Genomic DNA, 23,417 nt, shown 5'->3' on the forward strand with positions numbered 1-23,417 from the left:
AACACCAACACCACCATCACCCACACTCACACCATCACCCACACCAACACCCACACCAACACCATCACCCACAGCAACACCCACAGCACCACCACCTCCTCCTCTGTAGAGACCAAGCCCGTGCGCTGGGGTCTCGTGCACGCGGTGGGGCGTCTTGTGAACAGTAAAGTTCCACAACCACCAGATCTCGGTACAAATTAATTTAGTTCCTGCCACTTACCGGACTGTCCGGTGAGCATTAGGGAGACAAAGGCGGCCGGGCGTGAGGGCTGGCCACCCCACACCCTCGCGTGTCGTGCCGACCTTGATCGGCGTCCCGCCACCTACCGACCCCCCCCCCCCCTGAAGGCTCGGATCGGCGTCTTCATCCTTTAGTGAAACCCGGCAGGCGGCAACCCCGCAGAGACCCCCCCAGACGCCACGCGGGCGGCGCCGTCCCGCTGGAGACCCCCTCGGCTGAGAGAGACAGAGAGACAGAGAGAGGCAGAGAGACAGAGAGAGGCCTAGAGACAGAGAGAGACAGAGAGAGACAGAGAGACAGAGAGAGACAGAGAGACAGAGAGAGACAGAGAGAGGCAGAGAGACAGAGAGAGACAGAGAGACAGAGAGAGGCAGAGAGACAGAGAGAGGCCTAGAGACAGAGAGAGACAGAGAGAGGCAGAGAGACAGAGAGACAGAGAGAGACAGAGAGACAGAGAGACATAGAGAGACAGAGAGAGGCAGAGAGACAGAGAGAGACAGAGAGAGGCTGCTGCTGCTGTAGCAGCGGCAGCAGCGCCGAGTCGGAGGGGTGCGGGGACTTCCCGCCCGCCGCCGCATTTGGAGCTGTCACATCGCTGGTGGTGCAGCACGCCCGTGACGTTGACACGAGACGCGATGCATTAGTGGCGATAGTCGTGCACGGTGGCCACCATCTCTCGCATTTGCCTACGCGGCGGTGCCGATTGCTTAAAAGTTTAATGTAGAGTGCGCACGCAGACACACACACAGACACACAGACACACGCACAGACACACACAAAACAAAGATCCCCCGTATAGCTTGTTGGGGCAAGTGCTGTTAGCGAGCACTTATGAAGGGCGGCATGGCACACGAGGGTGTGGGTGGCCAGCACCACGCCCGGCCGCCTCTGTATCCCCAGTGGCGATGTTTACACACCGCACCAGGTACTCATTTGAGGCTGAGTCGACCTAGGGAAGGCCCAGGCCCGATTCGGATAATCGTCACTGGTGTTGGCCGTGAGCGGAAATCGAACTTGGGTCGCCAGATTCGGAGTGCAGCGGGCTAACCACTACACTACCGCTCCCCATACACACAGACACATACACAGACACACACACAGACACATACACACACACAAACACACACAGACACACACAGACACACAGAGACACACACAGACACACAGACACACACACAGACACGCACACAGACACACACAGACATACACACAGACACACACACAGACACACACAGACAGACACACACAGACAGACAGACATAAAGACACACACAGACACAAAGACACACACAGACACAAAGACACACAGACACAAAGACACACACACAGACACACACATCAGTGAGGCGTCGCGTGTGTGTTGGCACGCCACGTGTGTGTCCAGCCCACTGCTGTGCGCACACCGCGTCACGTGTGCACCGCACCACGTGTGCACACCGCACCTGCTGTGGGTGTTGCTGTTGGTGTGGGTGATGGTGTGTGTGTCAGGCGTTGTGTGTGTGTCAGGTGCGTCAGGCGGTGTGTGTGCGTGTCAGGCTGTGTGTGTGTCAGGCGGTGTGTGTGTGTCAGGCTGTGTGTGTGTGTCAAGCTGTGTGTGTGTGTCAGGCTGTGTGTGTGTGTGTCAGGCGGTGTGTGTGTGCGTCAGGCTGTGTGTGTGTCAGACTGTGTGTGTCAGGTGCGTCAGGCGGTGTGTTTGTGTCTGTGTGTGTGTCTGTGTGTGTGGGGAGCGGTGGTGTCGTGGTTAGTGCTACGTTGCGCAACGATCCTGGCCACCCGAGTTCGATTCCCGCTCACGGCCACCACCAGTGACGATTATCTGAACAGGTCCTGGGCCTCCCCTAGGTCGACTCAGCCTGAAATTAGTACCCGGTGCGATGTGTAAATATCGACTACGAAGACAAAGGCGGTCGGGCGTGGTGCTGGTCACCTACCCCCTCATGTGCCGTGCCGGCCTTCATACATAGGTGCTCGCTGTGTGTGGGCGCCACGGTGGCGAGATGTTAACTCCCTCGCCTGGTCTACAGGAGGTCGTGGGTCCTAGCACGACCCTGACGACGCCTGCTGCTGTACATTTGAGGTTTGCGTGTCTCTCTCTTCGTGGTCGCGTGCATTTTTCTCCGGGACCTCCGGGTTCTCCCTCCACATTTAGAATGAGCATCACGCGTTTAGAGTAGTTGGCTGCTATACATTTCCACGTGACAAACCGCTTCCTTGAGGTGCAATTTGTGTCCAGGTCACCTCTGACAAAGAGCTATACAACTCAGTGGGCCTTACCTGGTAAAATAAAAAAAACAAGTTTAGTTGACTTTAGTGTCACCCCCCGTGGCGCGGCGAAGCGGAGGTCTCCACTCTCCGAGCGAGGCTCTCGGCCCGAGTCGATGTTGTCGATGTTGTCGATGTTGTCGATGTTGTCGATGCTGTCGATGTTGTCGAAGCAGCGGGGTGCGTGGTTCACAGTGGCGGCTCACTCATTCAGAGACGCTTGTTCATGGCCGAGATGACAACATCACACCAAGCTGGCAATCCCACAGTGCCTCCCTTCATATCTAACGGTGGTGTTCTTAGCCGCGTAGTAACCCATGATATGCTTGGAACAACAATCTCGCCTTGCCTGTCATGGAATGTCTGTGTCAATAATCTGGCCAAGGAGGCACCAAAGAAGATTTATTGTATTTTCTTGTGCGGAACTCTCTTTAAGTTTGAGCAATCATTGCTCCTGCTGTTGAGCGATGTGAGATGAGCGATGGGAGATGAGCGATGGGAGATGACGACGCCGACACGAGGGGGGTGCTTCGTCCCCAGCCCCGTGCCGCGCGCTCAATGAGGCCGAGTGGCAGCCACTGGAGCCCCGCGAGGCGCCGCTGCCCCAGCGCGCGGGGTTCGAGATCAATCAGCGCGACACGCGGCGCCGCACTTGGCCGCACTTGGCCGCACTGAGAGAGGTGCATCCGCAGCGAGTGAGCGAGGCAGATAGATGCGACTCGCGCGCTCTCGCCGTGTCGGCGACGATCACGGCGCGTTCCGCTTGTCGCCTGATCGTCGTGATTACTGCAGCGGCGATCTTCGCGCCCGCACCGAACACACAAACTCAGCGCGAGCGGCGGCGGTGGCCGTGGTGGTGGCCGTGGTGGTGGTGGCGGTGGCCGTGGTGGTGGCCGTGGTGATGGTGGCGGTGGCCGTGGTGGTGGCCGTGGTGATGGTGGCGGTGGCGGCTTTCGCGAGACGCGGGGCTTGCGGGGGGAGGGCCCCGCGCGCGGGCGCCGCTCCCGTGACCTTCACCGCCGCTGCCGCTGCTGTGCCATAGGCAGCGGCACGTGGAGTCAAGTTACCGAATCTTTACAGAGCTTGTGACTCAGATGTGCTCACGGCATGCGGTCACCGTGGATGTTGTCATCCAGTTTCCCCACGCATCGCCGTGTCCGCTAAGACGCAGCCCCAGTGGCAGATTCAGAAGAGAGCGGCTGATGAGGGTAAATGCCCCACCCAGCCCTCTGAGACCCGGAAATAAGTATTTATCGTTATTACTAAAGAGGAAAGACGTTAAATGTTTGTGTAATTACTGTAGGGGGTCCTATTAAAGAGCTATAAATGTTGGGACCCGTCATCGCCTTTCCCTTGGGAAGTTTGTTTTATCTCCGCCTCTGGAGGTGGCAATATTTCGTGAATATTCACAAACGTGGCATTTATTGAACGCCACAAAGCCGACTTCGTGGCAATTAACTCGGGGCATTGTAACCGCATGCGAACATTTGTCCCGGCGCCTCAAGGCACCGGTCCTGTCCACACGCGTGGTCACCCGCACCAGGTGGGGTCCGTGTCGTCTGCGGTGTACAGCACGCGGCGCTATTGATCATTCAATTATATCTATTGGCTTCCGCCGCCAATTGCATTCTTCATAGACACTCGGGTCAAAGGACGGACGGATATAGAGCACTCTCGTTCCCGCATATCGGCTGCGGAGTGCAGAGGGAGAGCTTCGTTTATGCCGATATTTGTGTTTCTGTAAACTAGTTTTGGCATAAAAATCACGCAAACCGCGTGCGTCATCTTGTTTTATTTTACGTGAAATTTCTCATACGCACACATTTTCCAGATGTAATTTTAAGTAAAATAAAATGTGCGACTTGGGCTTCTCAAAATGAAACCCTCACCATGCCTGCGATTTAAATTTCCTTGTCAGCCAATTATAGTAATATCCGTGTAAATTACACACCGTAATATGCCACTCATGAATATTTTATTGGCTCGATGTGTAAGCTGGTCGGTAGGGACTCGTGAGTGAGAGAGGAGGAGGGGGGGTTTTTGAGAAGCAAGGGCTCACGGGGTCTCTAAGAGTGCCCGCATGTTCACACCGCTATCCGTGCATCGCGTCGGGTCTCTTTAAAGCACTGCCCATTCATTGCGACAATGAAAATTCACTTTCACAGCGAATATCATTAAATATTCCCATTGTTGAAACATTCTTGTAAAGCAGGCCAAGGTGGGTAATAACGGTCATACATTACACGGCATTTGGTAGTAACGGTGGCAATTTTACAAAGCGGGATGAAATAGAGTTGAAGAGGTGACCAGATGATTTGTCCTCAACGGTAGCGCCGTGAACGCGTCCCCATCCACATGCGATTGGGAGATTTCGCAATCAAAAGATTGTTCTAATTGGGCCACTCGTGCGTAATAAAGGGAATGTTTTGAATTGTTTGCGTTTAATAGTTGCGCAAGTAACGAGTTACACCTTCAGTGACCACTGTAAATCACGGACGTTACTTGATCAGTTTACAGAAGACAGCAGGAGCGGCTTGACGGTAATTGCACGTTTGGCGCGGCGGCCCCGGCTGGGCGTGGGGTGCGAGTGTCGCGTCTCTCGGCTGGCGAGCTCGGCCACCCGGGGGGGGGGGGGGGGGGGGGGGCCGCGGCCCTCCGGCCAAGACGAGACGAGCTCCTCGCCTCGTCGTCGTCGTCGTCGCGCGGGGTCCACGTGGGCGCACGCGTTTGTTGACTGCCTCGCGAATGCAGCGATGCGTTGTTGGCAGTGTCCCCTCGTGAGTTGCGTGTTGGTGTAAAGGACACGGCTGATGCAGCTGCGGGCAGGGCAGTTCATCTCGCGAGTCGCCTGCGTGCCGCAATAACAGCTGCTTTGTCGCCGGCGCTGCAAGGAAAAGTCAATAGTGGGCGCCGACGCGCGCACTTTGTTCAAATTGGGACCATCGCTCAAAGGTCCTCCACTCAATTACTCCGCAAACCGGGCGGGAGCGCTTAGGTGCCGCGCAGGGACTCGTGAGGTCGGAGTCGCGGGAGATCGGGCCAGCAGTGGAGGCAGGGAAGAGCGCGTTTATCAACTCGGCAGGAAGGTCCTGCCGAGTTTTTTTTCAGAAAGGGCGGCGATGTTGCTGCGTGAAATCCCGACTGAGTAATTTGTGGGTCATTTTTGGAATTTGGATGTTTGACCAATACCAGGTACAGGGTATGATTTTTTTTGGTAACCCGGAGGAAACCCATGTTGAGAAAGGGGGAGAGCATACAAACCCCGCACAGAAACAGACCGAGTCGTAGAAATGTGTTGCTGTGGGGCGCGAGTGTTATCACCGCGCCACCTGCCCCCATCGTATCACCGACATTCGATTTTGCTTGGGGGTTAGGGGAGGCTCCGGGAACGATAGAGTCGTTAATGCCCCTAACGAGATGAGTCACCACACTCCCCTGCACCGCTCGTGGCACGCGAGTGCCGCTTCATCACGAGACTGCTTCACAACGCCACGCCACATACAGTTAGATGCTGCTTCTAACCATTAACGAAAAATAATGCCGGAAACTACTTATCGTGCGTCGTTGTGTTTGAACAGACGTCTGAGCTGTTTTGTTGAGCCAGGTGAGAAGGCGAGAGACGAGAAGAGAGCCCCACCAACGTGACAAAGCGGCAACGCACAAACACAGACCAGCAATGGAACACAGAGACACCAGGACAAAAGCAACCAAGTTATAGAATACAAACTAGATTCGAAGCTTTCGTGACTGCAGGAATTACTCTTTGGTTCTTTCAGCAAAGTCACTTAGAAAGAAAATAAATGTAATAATAATAGAAAACGACGTTTCGATTGCAACAGAAGCAGCCATCATCAGGTAAGAATGAATGAGAAAACTAACATCGTATTCTATTATTATTTTGTGATTCTGTAATTTATTTTCTTTCTACTTGACTTTACCGAAAAAAACCAAAGAGTTGAGAATACATGTTAAACAGTGGTCGAACATAACGAATAGGACATTTTATTATTTGCTCTTCCGTCATTGCAAAAAGGGCATTTCGTTTCAGTTGAAACATTCAGGTCAGAGGCAAATAAATGTAAGCGACATCACGAGCCGCAGCCACTCTGCTGCCCACGTCACGTGGACGAGCACCAGCGCAACCTCAGAAGCAGGCGACTGCGAAGCAATCGTCAGTACGAATCTGCTCGCGTACCCAGGAACACCTCACAGAGCCTCAAGGAACATTTTCAAGAGGGTCCTGCCAAGTTTTCACAGTCACGGGTAATGTTGCCTCGTGTTATCCTAATTGAGGAAATGTGCAAGTCACTTTTTAGCATTGGGATGTTTGGCCAATCCCCGTTATATTGTATGCTTTATTTAACTAAAGTGGAGGATCCAGAGGAGACCCCTTACAGAACAGGTGGAGACCACACAAACTCCACTCACTCGCACTCTGTAGAGCAGGGGGGGGGGGGGGATACGAACTCCACTCACTCTGACTGTAGAACAGGTTGAGAACATACAAACTCCACTCACTCGCTCTCACTGCAAGAACAAAGGTAGAACACACGAACTCCCCACAGAGAGGTGGTCAACACCCTTCCGCCCATCTCCGTGAGCTCTCAACAGCGTTGTGAAATGTCAACAAAACAGGAACAGTCTTCTTTGCAGTTGATATCAACAAAACATATCAACAAAACAGTTGATATCAACAAATCAGTTGATATAAACAAAATAACTCACATCTGCTTCCCGCGCACAGCGTTGCCACCACTGCCCATATCGGCCACACTCCGCTTGCGTGTCTCCGCGTGCGTGTCTCCGCGTGCGTGTCTCCGCTTGCGTGTAACCGCTTGCGTGTCTCCGCGTGCGTGTCTCCGCTTGCGTGTAACCGCTTGCGTGTCTCCGCGTGCGTGTCTCCGCTTGCATGTCTCCGCTTGCGTGTCTCCGCTTGCGTGTCTCCGCTTGCGTGTAACCGCTTGTGTGTCTCCGCGTGCGTGTCTCCGCTTGCGTGTCTCCGCTTGCGTGTAACCGCTTGCGTGTCTCCGCGTGCGTGTCTCCGCTTGCGTGTCTCCGCGTGCGTGTCTCCGCTTGCGTGTCTCCGCTTGCGTGTCTCCGCGTGCGTGTCTCCGCTTGCGTGTCTCCGCTTGCGTGTAACCGCTTGCGTGTCTCCGCTTGCGTGTCTCCGCTTGCGTGTCTCCGCTTGCGTGTCTCCGCTTGCGTGTAACCGCTTGCGTGTCTCCGCGCGCGTGTCTCCGCTTGCGTGTCTCCGCTTGCGTGGCTCCCGAGCCTTCCCCTGTGGCGTTGCTGACGCAGATTTGCAGCGTCCCGCGTCACTATCTCAGGAATGGTCATCGAACCTTAAAGGAGTGCAGAGTAACCTCCACGGGGCGACGGATGGACGGCACGGGGCGCTGACGGCCGCCCTGGTAAATTCTGCGGTGCGTCCATTACCAGCACGAGTCCGCGCCCCGCGTATTTCACGGTGGATGTGGAAGGTGCCGTGGCGTGGGCCAGGCCATTGTGTGCCGGTGTCTTGGTCCCAATTTGCCAAATTTGAAAAATGACCCCGTAAGTTACTCAATCGCAAACGACTTCGCAATCGACATGAAAGAGCGATGGAATGCGGGAAGCTGTCCTGGGTAAACGAGCGAAATAATAATGGGTAAATAAAGGGATGTGTGATACTGCCTCGTGGAAACGGCGTGGGCTGTCATTTATATATTTAGTGAACAAGTTGGCTTTTCCCTCAACAACATCGCAGCTCATCTCCCGGCAGCAGCAGCAGCATCTTCTGGCACTGAGCTCAGAGCATAGATTCTACAGCGCGGCTCGCATTCAAGACAACGGTTTACGAAGGCAAGCAATTAGATTGACAAATTATTATTTTTACAGCCTAATTGTCCATAATGAATAATTCAGTGTTTGTAGACAGTGTAAGCCTGGGAGAAATGCATTATGTCAATCGTGATACATTCCCGCTACGCCTATCAAATTATTAAGAAATACAATTCATCACATTTAATTGGAAACTATTAAAGTTGTAGCCCAGCGTGTACGCGCACGCGGTGTACACAGGCAGAGGCGCGACTCTCCTGGCGCGGCACGAGGCGGTAGCAGCAGCAGCAGCGGCGGCAGCAGCAGCAGCAGCACCTCGACGCTGCTCATCGGTAGCGCGTTCGCCGCTCGTTGCAGAGGTTCTCGGTTCGAAACAGGCAGCCGCCCTGGTTAATACTGCGGCGTGGCACTAACCCTGAAATTCCGTTTGGTTCACAGGCCCCCTGACGTCATTCGCACGAGTCGGCCATTGTGTGCCGGCTTCATGGCCCAAATTTGAAAAATGACATCGCAAATGACCGAATTGGGATGACACCCAATTCTCACTGCCTCCTGCGAAAACTTGGCAGAGCCCTCCTGAGAAAGGGGTCACGAGACTCCTCAGCGCACGCAATCGGAGTGAGCCTGGGAGCCAGCGCTCGGGCTCACAGCCACCCGGGCTCACAGGGCCCGCGGAGGGGGGGGGGGGTCAGTGGGGAGCCGCAGCAGCCGCCATGGCGAGCGCCGTGGGTGGCGTCTCGCCTCGCTCCCACACTCACAGTCGGGCCCCTTTCGTCGCGCAGCCACCCTCAGGGACCCCTCTCATAGTCCCACCGTCAGAGACTCAGCGAATCATTATTTAAAAGTGCATAACGGGGCAATAATGACCTGTAATGTGTTCAATTATTATTGAGTTATGTGGCTGCTATTGGATGTATTTCCCACCGACTAAAGCCCACTGAGATAAGAAGCTCTTGTGTAAGGGCGACTCTGTCGGCAGACGACATCGCCCCATGGGGATGTCGTCTGGCCACACTTCACCACCTCGCTGCTCACTCCGTTCCATGTCACCCCCCCACCCCAACTGGAAAGGCTCCAGAATCGGCCGCTGCCTCTCGCGCTGCCCGACGTTCGTCGCTGATTGGCCGCATTCAGCGACCGCGATTGGAGTGATCGCGACTGATCGCGAGCGATCTCCCACAAGTTGCCGGTGACCCGGTGACCCGGTCGCGTCGTCAGGCCGCCACTTCGCTCGCCGCAGAATTGACGGCTGAGTCACGAGCGATCTCACACTTTCACTTGTCGTGAAACATTAAAACAACTCCCTTCGCATAGTTGGCCCGTGTGGCAATGCACGGAAGCTGACGGCTGTCTCCATGTTCTAACGACCTCATGGCGCCCTCGATCCCCTGGAGAGTCCGTGCCCCCGTCGCGTCTACGTCCTCGCCGCTGCCGTCTGCCCCGCTGGGGACACCCCGGGGGGTGACATCCCCGGGGGGGCTGCGAGTCCGTCCCACCCGCCAGCACCGCAGCAGCAGCAGCAGCAGCAGCAGCGAGACATCGCGATCGTAGTCGCGGCTCGGCACAGCCTCGAGCCGGCTCAAGGTCATTCGCTTGACTCGAGCCGGCTCTGAGCGTTGTCCCGACCATGCTCAGAATTTCCCGAGCCGCGACGACGAATGCGGCTCTGAGAGCGTGGAGTCGGCGGGCGACGTGAAGGCACCGCACAGGGAGGGAGGGAGGGAGAGCTGTGGCTGTTGCGACGCCTCCCTTGACAAGGGGACCACTCCTGCTGAGTCCTCGCTCGATTTCAAGGCTGGACTCAGTTGAGGTGTTCACTTTAAGCCCGACTACTGCCCTGCCCGCGCATCGACTCGCATAGCCACGAGAGCGGCACCCGACGTGGAGGATGCTCGCTCCAGGAGCCCCGCTTGGGAGGCCGCCTGCCGCTCGCACCGCGGCGTCCAGCGCGAGCCACTGCTGATGGCCATGCGTGGGGTTGGAGTCAGGTCGCGGGATTCGTAGCGCAGGGCGCTAACCACTGCGCCGCTGCTCCCAGCGCACAAACACACACACACACACAAATAGCATCCCCTCGTAGCCTTTAACAAACTGTTGGGCGAGTGGCGTGAGCGGGCACCTATTAAGTCCGGGACGAGACTCGAGAGGGTGCATGGCACACACGACGCGTGGCCACCTCTGTCGCCCACCCCCCACACGCAGCAAACACACGGGGGGGGGGGGGGGGCGAGCTGGCGGAGAGCGGCTTCGGAGCGCGGCGGAGGAGGACGAGGCCGTCGTGCCGAGCGGGGCGTGCGGCGAGGGCCACTCTCGGTCGGCCTGGCGCTCCACAACGGAGACCCGAGCCTTGAACATTCATGAAGGTTTTCATTGAGGAAAAGCAGCTGCTGCGGCTGCTGCGGCTGCTGGCACGACGTTCTAATTAAACAGATCCGTCTCTCGCAGCGCCCCGCCATGTAGCGGCGTGCGTGGGGAGGCGTTGTTAGAGTCGGGGTAAATAGCTGAAGATCCAAGCATCGACATCACAAACGCGTTCCTTTTGTAAAACTTGTGTTTGATCTGAAGACACGATGAATATCTAACCTATAAAGAACAATGAAAGATTTGATGTTTATTGAGCGTCCTTCACAGTGCAGCGTCTCGCTCAGAGCGCTTTCTGCGCGATTCGCAACTCGCCTCAAACATCCGAAGGGCGCCCCCCGTGGCAGCTGTTCCTGTGCGGCACCAGGAGACTCGGTACCTCACCTGCAAGCGGGCGGTCGTCGACGTGTAGGGGACGCGATGTTTCATCCTCACAAATTACTCAATTGTGAAGATTATTTAGAACCTGCCAAGTTTTGATCACGCCGCCGGCACACAATGGCCTACTCGTTTCGAATGACGTCAGGGGATGTGTAACGTTCCACTGCGAAGCAGATGGTGCGTGTTTTGTGGTTATATTACACCCGCAGCAATAATATATATTACACCCGCAGCAATAATATATATTACACCCGCAGCAATAATTGGGGCAGCCGCTAGATTCGAACCGTGAACCTCTGCGAGGCACACGCCCCCCCCCTCTCCCTGGAGATCATTACGTGGGTGAAATCAAACAGCAGGATCGGCTTGACCCGTGGTAGTCAGGGGAGTCAGTCTGTATTAGGATGCCGGTGCAGTGCTGGGGCTTAATTGAGTGCCCAGAGCAGAGACAGCCAAGCTGAGGCATGATTAGGATGATTAAGCCTCATTGGATGTGCCCAAGGCTCAGAGAAACAACCCGACACCGCTACAATGGGCAGTGCTCAATAAACAGAATTTAACGGAGTGGGTTTATTCCTCTACTCACATGGAATGAGCCAATGGGTCTTTTGCAAAGATGTTTTCCAGCAGCGTTTGCTTAATTAGGAAAACACTGCACACATTTCCACTGTTTAAGACTCATTAGGCGGGTGTGGCTCGTTGATAGACATCTAAAGAGCTCAGGGATGACATTGCACAGTAATATATCCAGAATGATAGAGTTGTGAATTTTGGATTATGTTAATCTTTGTTTAAAGCACACGCATTGTTTGTGTTTTTTTGTGTAATTTGTGTTATCCACGATGGGAATTGCGGTCACGTTGAGGCTCATCAGTCGGGTGGGTCGTTAATAGACACCGATGCTTCAGTGGTCAACAGCGATCGTCCTGTGAAGAGATCGGCCCTTTTCTTTCTATTTTGCAACTGATGTGAGATGTCAAGATTGCAGCCACCTCGGGCAGGAGAGGAGGATTGACCGTTGTCCAGACGCGGAGACGTCCCCGCCTCCAGGCGAGGCCACGGCCCACGACGCTCCCCGTGCGACGATGAACGTCACCGCAGGAGCGGAACTTTGCTCAGCGAGCGCCTCGCCCCAGTAAATTGGCCCTGCCTTGCATGGGAATGTGAAATCACAGCCACAGGCTCAGCCCCATCAATAGGCATGGCCCACCAATACTGTGGCCACCCTTGCCAACTAAATTTCCCATGGCAAGAGACGTTTCCGTGCAGGTGAGATATTATAAAAGATTAAATTTAAGATGAGGAGATAGTCCATGCTTTGAGGAGGAATGATCGTGAGCACTTGGCAAAGACAGAATAAGCTCCCACCAGGCCCCCTGCATTTTCAAGGTGAGATAAGAGATACATACGTCTTTCGTCCATCATCAGAGGTGACTCGTGAATCTAAATTACTTCTCAAGGAAAGGTGGGGGGGGGGGGGTCCTGAAATGTAAATATTTTAAAGTAGGGTGCTCCAGAAATAAGAACAAAACATCCAAGTGTTTTTTTCTGGTAAATGTCAAGAAAATGTAAATGTTTAAGGTCTCAAGTTGGGGGGACATCATCCCCATGCCTCCTCCCGTGGATCCGCCACTGCCGTATCACGGTGGCCGCTCGTGCCGGGGAAATGAAACCACCCAGAGGAGGCAGCGCCCCTCAAACCAACTCCAATTCGCCCCTCGGAGAGAACGAGCGGCTAGAGAGCCCTGGTGGTGGCTGCAGTCGCAATCGGCGCTGCTGCTGCCGCCGCTGCTGCTACCGCCGCTGCCGCCGCTGCCGCCGCTGCCGCCGCTGCCGCCGCTGCCGCCGCTGCCGCCGCTGCCGCCGCTGCCGCCGCTGCCGCCGCTGCCGCCGCTGCCGCCGCTGCCGCCGCTGCCGCCGCTGCCGCCGCTGCCGCCGCTGCCGCCGCTGCCGCCGCTGCCGCCGCTGCCGCCGCTGCCGCCGCTGCCGCCGCTGCCGCCGCTGCCGCCGCTGCCGCCGCTGCCGCCGCTGCCGCCGCTGCCGCCGCTGCCGCCGCTGCCGCCGCTGCCGCCGCTGCCGCCGCTGCCGCCGCTGCCGCCGCTGCCGCCGCTGCCGCCGCTGCCGCCACCGCTGCCGCAGCTGCCGCTGCTGCTGCCACTGCTGCCACTGCTGCTGCCACTGCTGCCGCCGCTGCCGCTGGCGGCCGAGGGAGGCGCGCGAGTGGTCGGGGGCCGCGGGGCCGCGAGCGGTGGATGGGGGCGGCGCGACAGCAGAAGCACAGATGAGTCTTGTTGGGAAGACTTCGTATTTATTTTGTATTTCTATTTAACATCGAGTATTTATGTTGAAAATTTAGTATTCAAGTTTAACACCGATTCACGTTCGTGCGATACATATGTTTGTGCAATAGTTTCGATTTCTCACGCTGTTTGCTGTACTGCATTTTATTTTATTTGTTTTGCTTTTGTATTTAAAGCTTTCGTGACTGCAGGGATTCATCTTCTTGGTTCTTTCGGTAAAGTCACGTTCTACGTTCTACGTGACTTTACCAAAAGAACCAAGAAGATTTGCTTTTGTAGTTTTGGTGAGCCAGGTATTACTCTTCAAAGGATACTCTATCCTGGTCTCTTGAGTTCTCGCTTGGGTAAACAAATCAGCCTGAGAGCTGTGTGAGCCATGGCTGGGAGCCTGCTACCAGGGGATTCACACTCGATTATTGCTGCTATCTTATTAACAATACTGTAGTAGTAGTAATAATAGGAAATGCCAGAGCTATAAGCAATGGCCATGCATAGGCAGGCACTGTTATCTATCACATGTCATTTGTTCGAGAATATTCCCCAATGGTAACCCTATTGTGTATCTGATGTCGTGAGACACAGGGTCCATTATGATCTCTCTCGCAAAGCAGTGTGACCTCTGTGTTACAGAAAGGCCCAGGCAACTGGACACCACCGAGGTTCCTCTGAGACCTCTTCGGGTGACTTCTGTTCCACAGGGGAGAGGGCAGCACTCTGCCAATCTCACGCTGCCACGGAGGGTCATGTTCCCCGCATTACCGTAAAGCCGATGTCTTTCAAATTCAACCAAGGCCATCACCGATGACTGCACATATCCCATGGCGTCAGGATTACAGCTCGTGACCCACACATGACCTTGTTTGTGCGGTCTTGACGTCCCACAACGTTTTACTTGTCTTAGTGACCACAGTAGGGATGATGGGATGACTCAACCCCGACAGGATTCATACGTACGAGCTTTTGATCACTCTGTCACTGCAACACCTAATCAAATCATTCTGCAATGGGTGTTCTATGCAGTCATCTAATGGCATCTTTGCAGCACTATTAATAAGCACGACAGCTACTCTAGTCCACATCAGCGTTCAAAGTGCGATGATACAGAAAGTTCCGGCGCACTCGATGTGAGATCTGACTCGCCGGGGCTGGGAAGCGACTGCATTTCTCACTTCACGCGCTCCACCGTGGATGTGGCGCAGCGAAGGCTTGCACTTGAATTCGGAGACATCGGCTTTGATGAATACATGTAGGCGCATTAATATTGCATTTACATGGCCGGAATTGCTTTTGAAATGTTGAAACTTGCTTTATATATGTGTATACAATATTATACTTCCATTACATTACTGGCGGGGAGGGTATTTAATTAATGCTCTACGCTTCAGTATTAGAGGTCACAGTAAAATCATTAGGCAGAGGTTACAGGGAAATGGATCCTTCCTCATCGACTGGGAGCGGCTCACGCAGCGCCAGGTGTGCTGAGGCCCGTGGCAGATCCGACGAGGGGGGGCGATGGGAGTCATCGCCCCCCTCCCCTTCCCCCTCGGAGGCCGCACGGCAGCGTGGACGTGCCGGCCGCACGGCAGTGGCTGTCGATGTGCAGAGGGCGCGCACGGAGGGCCGGGGTCACGAGGTGTTCACACCAAGGTGGCTACCGGCCCGGGGCTATTGCCACCAGCGCTGCATCCACACTCGTGCCTCACAGCGAGAAGAACGCGGGTTCCATTTTCCATGTTGACGCCTTTCCGTGTGGAGTTTGTATGTCCACCCCCTGTTCTGCATTGGTTTCCTCCCAATACTGAAGAATTACTTGCCAATTACTCAATCAGGATTACACACCGCAGCAATGTCGCAGCCTGTAGCAAATACTTGGCAAGACCCTCCTGATGAAGAGTCTTCAGACTCGGTGAGGCTCTTCTACGTAAACAAGATAAATAAACAATCCTTGGTTAATGTGCAAGGCATGGGAATTATTTTACAATGAACAAAAATAAATAATGATGCAAGATAATTTCCACACAATACCGCATGAATATCGGTCTCATCTCAGAGCTTTGTGAAGGCCTCGAGCGGGCAGGGACGCACCACAAATCCCGCGACCAGGAAGCATCTCACGATATTCACGCCGCACAAGGCAGCTTCTCTGGTGTCCATTAACTCGGTATAAAACACGACCAACGTCAATCAATAATGCACGGCAGCGAGATGGATTTGCGACCACAGGGCCCTGTCTCTTATCTCTAAGTATCGGATGGCGCTTGAAGAGCAATTCTGCGGCCGTCTGTGTCCGCAACATTCCACCAAATCAGAGGTTCGTGTCCAGGCCTGGGCGGGACAGACGAATCACTCTGGCTCCAGACGCCACCCAGCGCGGAGCTTAAAAAGAGTGGTATTTAAGGACTAACACGACATTATATTTTGATGATGTTTGTTCACTTGGATGTGTCTGAGAGGACGTCCACTGGTGAGATTGGGTGACGCGCAGGCGCTGGGTGCGGAGTGTTGCCGCTGCGCAGGATCGTTCGAGGGGAGGACTGTCACCCACCCGCGGATTGAGATTGTGGCGGACACGGATGTTTGCTCTGATTCAACGATGTTCTCTTTCATTGGTTAATAAGGTCATAATTCTTACCAATAATCATTTGGGATTACGACCTGATATTTGTACACGACGTTTGAATATTACAATTGTCCAATACACGTGATTAGAGTGTTACTTTTCCGGGCATATTATCAATAATTTGAAGCCATTACCGCAGTCTCACAAACACAATTAAAGCTGCGATGCGAATGCTCGAGGCGTCCCTGGAGCGTCGGGTGCAGCGCTCCGCGTGCACGGAAATCCGTCTCACCCAGCGCGTCGTGACGCGGCACGGGATGCCGCGGCCTCTCGCGGCAGGGACGCGGAGCCCTGCGCTCTTGCGCCTCGCTGCCACGTCCCGTGGCTTCTGTTTCTCGATTCATCTCCACTCCATTGCCGTCAGAGCCACGGCGAGTCAAGGGACTGCATTTACAGTTCTCCAACGGACAATTCTGGGCCATTGCCTGGAAATTCCATATTCCTGTGGCAAGAACAATTTTCTTCAAAGGACGATATTCTCTTGAGTGCACACACACACATTCGAGTGACTGTCATAAAACCCACCCGTGGTAGAGATAGCGCGAAAGCATGTGCAGGAAGAGTTAGACACGTCATTAAAGGCAATACGGTGCACGTGCAGGACATTACAATGCGCACCCTGTCCAGAGAGACGTGGAACGGAGATGGGTGCGAGGTTAACAGTTACACGGAGCGAGGACTTACACAGCCAACAGCTTCACAACGACGCAGAGAGGAGCGTAAGTCGCGTGGCCTGCCTGCCATTACACCCGACGAGTGGGCTGGAGGGATCACGTGTCAGTTGTCACTTCATTGACCTCACCCGTTTCATGAAGCGCGTGGGACACTCGGTAGGGTGCCAGACGCTGGGTAGAAGAATGGTCGAGTAGGCCCACCCGTGTTAGATACTCCATGGGTTGTGCGTGAAATTAGAACGCTCGCGCGTGTAGTAGGATGCTTGGTAGAGTGTGTGTGTGTCGGAGACTGACCGGGTGTGTCTAAATACTGACACGTCGTGTGTTTCTCAAAGTAGTCATCATCAGAGAGGCTCCGTTGCGAGGGAGTCGAGAGTTGTGTTTTTATAGCTTCAGAACACGACAAAAGCACGCCACGTCGGAGGCACGTGAGAACGCTGATCGCTTCCATGCCCGTGGCAAGGAAGCGATGAGCGTTTTTGTGAGTCTAGCCGACTTCGCAGGTCAGATGTGATCTGTGCAAGAGCTGTCGCACGTGGTGGCGGTGCATGCCTGCAACCCAGCAGTGTGTGGAGGCGAGGGTTGGTGGACCACACACAGATGTTGTGCAGGAGGTGCCACGATCTCACTCGCCAGGAAAAGGCGGTACAGAAAAATGAGGACTCCATCTGTTCCATCTGTATGGGATAGAATCTTGTCTATGCGTGGGGTTTTTCCGGGTGCTGTGGTTTCCTTTCACATGTAACCACTCATTCCTTGTCCGATACCAACTTCATACATAGAGGACCGCAGAGCGGGGGGGGGGCAGCAGCTCACCGCGTGGCTGCCTCTCCGCTCGTCTGTGCTTCCTCGTACTGCAGAGTCGTTCTCTCTCCACGACAGGGAGCGAACAGTTTGCGGCGCGTTACGAGTTTAAATCATGACATCGTGCAGGAAAGACGTTCTGTTCAGGTGTGGCAGTAGCGGTGACATTGACTCTGATGACCTCTTGAGCCTTAGCCGAGCTCCGCTGACTCGTGCGACTGCCACAGCCGCACACCCGGAGACCGTGCTGCGCGACTTGGTACGAGGTCACCGTTGACACATTCATCAGTAGGACAATGAGGCCACTGTAGACCGGTTTGTCATTATTAGGACTCATCGGTACGATACAGTCACCAATGCTCACTGCTGCCACGTCCCTACCTGGGAACCCCGTATATGCAGAGACGTCATCTCCACACCCTGGGGAGCCATAACTTGCCTAATGGCGACAATAATGACGACGTCTAAATGACGAGGAAGCTCCCCGCGCGCAAGCCGCTGCACAACAAAGACTCGCCGCGCGTGCCCCGCACAGGAACTGTAAATCCAGCAATGATTGAGACATCCTCTATTTGCAAATTAGGTTTACTATCCCGCGGCCACAACCAATTGAGCAATATTCCCTGGGTCTTTCACGTAAAGTCACATTGATAGGTTCAAAGAAAATAACAAAAAACTACGACGTTTCGATCGCAACACACGCGGTCGTTTTTTTCCTGATGACGACCGCTTGTGTTGCGATCGAAACGTCGTCGTTTTTTGTTATTTTCTTTGAACCTATCTACGTGACTTTACCGAAAGACCCAAAAATGTGAATTCCTGCAGTAACAAAATCTTTCGGTCAAGATTTAATTCGGCAATAAATCGTGTTACGCTCGGGGTGGCATAACGTCTGTCAGAGTTCCGTAGTGAACATCCCCGACGCGTCCGCATTCACAGCGCAAACGGAGCCCATGGCACACATCAGCGTTTTACGTCGTTCCTATATTCACATTGCTACACGATGTGTGCATATATATGTGTCTTTGTTTTCCCTGCGTCATGGGGTTGTTATCTTGATGAATGTACGGCACAGACCTTCATCGGTAGTCATAAGCGTGTGGTCGCCCGCCTCAATTACCGTGCGCATGAGGCCACCGTGAACCTCGGCTCCCACGTCCCATCTCCAGCCCTGGCCGTAAATTAAAATAGACTCCGTCCCAGATTGCTGCGGACATCGCAATGGACACACGGCTCGCCTTCATCTCAATCCGCCTTCTTCGTGGTCGAGGCATCCAGTATACACCAGCGCCGTGCATATGTAAACAATCTGTTGATGATGCAACGCGATCATAGCAATAGACGGTCGTTCTGTGTAAAAGCGACACATTGCGACATAAACACACCAGGGCACTTCCCAGCCCCTAGGGAAATGAATCCGGCGATAGCCATTACATAAACACACGAATTGAAAGCATTATCACCATCAATAATCATAACAACTACGGGTAGTGGTGCAGCGTTCAATGTGAGTGTGGCTGTCTGTCCAGTGACTCCGGTGAGCAGGAATTCTGCCTGAACCTCACTCAGGCCAGGGGGAGTCAGCCCCCCATCACCGCTGAGGTCACGAGGCCACCGCGTGACCCCCCCCCCCTCACCGTGCGTGCCACCTTCTTGTCGGCCACGTCCCAGTCGTGAACACAATTTTACCACCCCCAGAGTCGCTGCGATTACTTTAGCCAGGGGCCCGCTGCGTTACAAATGACCCTGTCCCAGGTTTGGTGTTGTGGCTGGGCCATGTAGAAGCGTGCAGCTGGGCAGGACCGTGCGAGTCCAGCCTCGGTGTTTCATGTCGCACGGCTGAAACTTGAGGCAGCCGTCCGCTGCATCGCGTTTCTTACATCGGAATGTTGTGCGTGCTCATTGACGGGGTCCGAGTGGGCAGCGAACGCACAGCGCGAAGTCTTCCTCCCTGCCGGCCTCGGCCGCCCTCCGTGCGGGAGGGGCTTGTCGGCTGAAGCGTGGCGCACTCACGTGAGTGGAGAAATAACGTGAGTGAAGACACCATCAGTGCGTTTTCGCAATGCCTCCCGCTGCTGTGTATAAGATCTGCCCATCATGCTTGGTTAATGTAGATTGTGGTGTTGCTCTAGAGACCGGGAGATCGACGATCGATGTTCGGTCGCGGCGTTGATGGCGTCCGTCGTTATTTCTCACTTAGCAGAGTGGGCCGCTTGAAGGCTGCCATCTTCCACCTCATGTTCACCACCGGAATGTGAAATTGTAGCTGTTGCCTTGAATCTATATCAGCAGCCGTGCATAAGAAGATTGCATATTAAACCTTGCGAGTCATTTCTTCAGAAGTCTGTGGGTTAAAGGTTTTTGATGTGAATATTTATATTAAGTTTGTTTATTTTCGCAATGATTTAATTTATAATGATCGTTGCTCTGTGAACATGTCTGCGACTGTGCGTGACCTATTTGAGGAGCCGTAGCATGCACGATACATGTCACACGATACATGTCACGTGATACATGTCACATTGTTGCCTCTCCATGGGTACGTTTAGGATCGTCTCAGGAGTAGAATTTAAATTGAGACCTTTTCTCATACAATATTTATGAGCATTAGTGAATGAACCAAAATATTCCATAAATTAGTTTCGTTTCTTATATTTCATCATTAATGAGTAAATGCATCCACATGGTAAATGTATTTTGGGCTCCTTAATAGTGACAAATGATAGGCCTTTAATCACTTCAGGTGACAGCTGAAGAATGACAGAAAGTTCGTGTGGAGGGACACGTGTGTGAAGGAGGGTATGGTGTGCTGAGCTATTCTGTCACTGATTTGTGCCCGTTTTAGCTGCAAATGGTCAAAACCATTTAGTTGTGCATATTTAAGAGTATATCCACTGTCAAGTTTAATTTCAAGACGTTCAGTACTTGAGCCGATTATTTTGAAGAACACGTTAGTTTCTGTTTACTTTCTGTGAATTTGGAAAATGGAATAACATCACTTGGATGTATCTTCTAAATGACATGCTCGAAACTGTGGATTGGGTAAAAAATTCACATGGCGCTTGGAAGTTTTGTTTATATTAAATATTTCAGTGAAATATGGTATTATTCATAGTGGTAATAAAAAAGGCCAGCTTATGAAACGCCCTTTACAATGAGCTGCCCGAAGGCGCGCTTTGGAATCTAATCAGAAACTAAAACTACAGAAATTGAAACACTACACCCTAGACTTAGAGTTGATTCAAACTCCAAAATAATGATGCTATGAACCTTTACAATCTAACAAAACAAATGTGTTGTTTTAACCCCATTTGTGTTTCTTATTGTCCAGAATGGACACCCATTTATATACGGCACACATTCGTCACGTATCTTTTTTTTCTATTCGCAGCATTAAAAGCTTCGGGTTCTTTTGTAAAGTCTCGAGGGAATAATGTCAGCGGGCATCAGATCAATGAGGCGACATTGTGCAGAGCGAGGCCCTGCGGGGCTGCCTGTGGAAGGGTGGCCTCGCTGCTGCTGCTGCAGCTGCAGCAGACTCGCGTTGCTGCTGCAGCTGCAGCAGCTGCAGCAGCAACGCGAGTCTCACGGTGCCGGGGAGCTGCAGAAACACAGCGACACCCGCGCACAAATAGAGCATGGTCTCATGAATTCTGCTCCAATATTTAGATCTCATCATGGCCAAAGCCATCGACGCCCTCTCCCCGCCACCGGATCGAACAAAGACTGGCACCGCATCGCACGCTTTCAAATGCGCTTCTGCGGCCGTCTGGAACGCTCTTCCGATATTAGGAAGCCACTGGAGCCATGCACTTTTAAATCATTTAAATTGAAAATTTATTTCTTTAGAACTGCCTTTAGTGTTTAGTTTGTCTTTCCCTCGCACCTCCGATTAGCACGGTTGGCTGTGTTCAGTGCGAAATAAGTGCAACATACATAAAGTGTGTCCATAACTGCTGCACAGCCAATATGCAGCGGTCTTCAAGACCTGCTCTGTCTACCACCACCATCTGCACTTGACTTTTAATGACTGCTTACCTGACTCCTGTTAGTAATGTTTCGAAACTTCACGTGGCCTGCCAGTGTGCCTATCCTGGTACAAGCGCTGTGGTGACGTCGCCGAACGTTGTGGTCGTCGCCGTCTCCGTGCTGGCGAGGGCGCCTGTGGTACCGACGTGCACAGTGGCGGGCGAAGTTGGTCCCGACCACCCCTCGGTTCTGTCAGAGGTACCGCAATGTTTGTTGCGTATATCCCACAAGGAATCGGCGTTAGGACAAGTCTGAGGTTACGCAATTCCTATAATTGCACAAGTCGTTCTGCACTCAGTCCCACGGCCAAGGAGACTCGACTCGTCATCCTCTTGGGTCACAGATGGCACCACTTTGAGGGACGTTGGCAGTTGCCATGCAATGGCGAGACTGGCCCCAATCTTTGGACATTTTATTTTCCACCACTCACGGCCGCCGACAGCGGTAGGTGCAACCCAATTGCTGATTTGAACTGGAGAGGCACTTTGACTTGCTCCATGTAGATCAATGGTGCCTCAATGCACTGCACTTAGAAAATGTCCAAATGTCAGTAAAAAATTACACTTTCAATTTAAGAGCCGACAAAGGGAGGTGAGTGAAATGAGGTGCTATGGTTTAAGTTTTTCCAAACATTTCTAGCTGAAGGGCAATGCCTTGCAGTTGCACCGTCCTTGCTGCCTGCATACCGCCATTGTTTTTAAAACGTCAGAGGCCCTTCACGAATTACGCATGGGAGTTGATATACGAGGTCCACTGAGTCATGTAACCATAGTAATTCTTTGAAGAGAAAATAGCGTCGCGTTTTGAAAACCTCGGCCTTGAAAAGAACACGTGCTTCTGGATTTTTTATGGCTTTTAGAGCAAAATAAATGACATCTTCTGAGTGTTTCTGAGTGGATATGCAACTACCAGTACTTCACAGTGATTTAGTCGGGGAAAACCCAGTACGGATTTGCAGTTGATAGTTATATGTGTGTGCATAGCTCTTATATGTGCGGTCGTGTGGGGGTTAGTTTACGGCCAACACCAGTGACGATTATCTGAACCTGTCCTGGACATCCTCCAGGTCGACTCAGCCTCAAATGAGTACCAGGTGCGGTGTGTAAACATCGCCACTGTGGAGATAAAGGCGTTCAGGCGTGGTGCTGGCCACCCACCCCTCGTGTGTCGTGTCAGCCTTCACAAGTGCTCGCTAGAAGCACTTTCCCCAACAGTCTGTTAAGGCTATAGGGGGGATCTTTGTCTTTGTATGCACATATTGTGATGTTCACATGTGACGCATGTTGCGATGGGGTAGCTCGTGATGAGAGTGGAATATGGGAATCAGCCATTTACTCTACAATTTTGCTTCTGGGGAGTTGTAATTAATCTACACATTCTGAGATTATGATGCATTTTTTTGTAATACAGTTGCTGAGCAAAGGCCCAAAGGCCCGATACGTAAAATGTCCAGTAAAAACAGCGCTATACGACTTGCCATGAGAGTTCATACATTTGCTGCATCGAGGAAGGTTATAGGAGCTTGAGAACTGAGATGATATGGGGCGAATTGTAAGTACAGCAGTGTTGTTAAATGTCAAATTGTTTATCTGAGACCGTGCCCACACAGCATGTGATTATGTCACGCAGAGGTGTGGCTGCAATGTGAGTTGGAGCTCACCAGATATTCATCACAGCCAGTCTAAACCAACGTGTACATCATTGTGCATTTGTTGCAGTTTGACGCAGCGTGTAGAGCAGTATAAAGGGAATTAAACTTTAGGTCAGGAGGTTTTATCCTTTTCATTGTAGGGTCTCAACCCACCTGGAGTCTCTGCAAATGCACTGCAGATCCCACGATAGTTGCCTGTGCTGTGTTTGTATCATCATCATAACATCATCATCATAACAGATGTTAAGCAGTGGATAGTGATTGTTTGGCATTG

The 23,417-nt window shown here is 53.0% G+C and overlaps 1 protein-coding gene across 1 annotated transcript in view; it reads left to right on the forward strand.

Annotated features, from left to right (window-relative positions):
* Positions 1–2,220: 2,220 nt before the first annotated feature.
* Positions 2,221–23,417, forward strand: part of LOC133343606 (leucine-rich repeat and immunoglobulin-like domain-containing nogo receptor-interacting protein 2) — a 29,680-nt gene continuing 8,483 nt past the window's right edge. The window contains exon 1 of the mRNA XM_061553296.1: positions 2,221–2,318. The gene's annotated coding sequence lies outside the window, so the exon portion shown is untranslated. The remainder of the gene's footprint in view (positions 2,319–23,417) is intronic.

This window comes from Lethenteron reissneri, chromosome 18, assembly GCF_015708825.2.
Source record: "Lethenteron reissneri isolate LAM-NWPU_2019-01 chromosome 18, ASM1570882v1, whole genome shotgun sequence".
NCBI lineage: Eukaryota > Metazoa > Chordata > Hyperoartia > Petromyzontiformes > Petromyzontidae > Lethenteron > Lethenteron reissneri.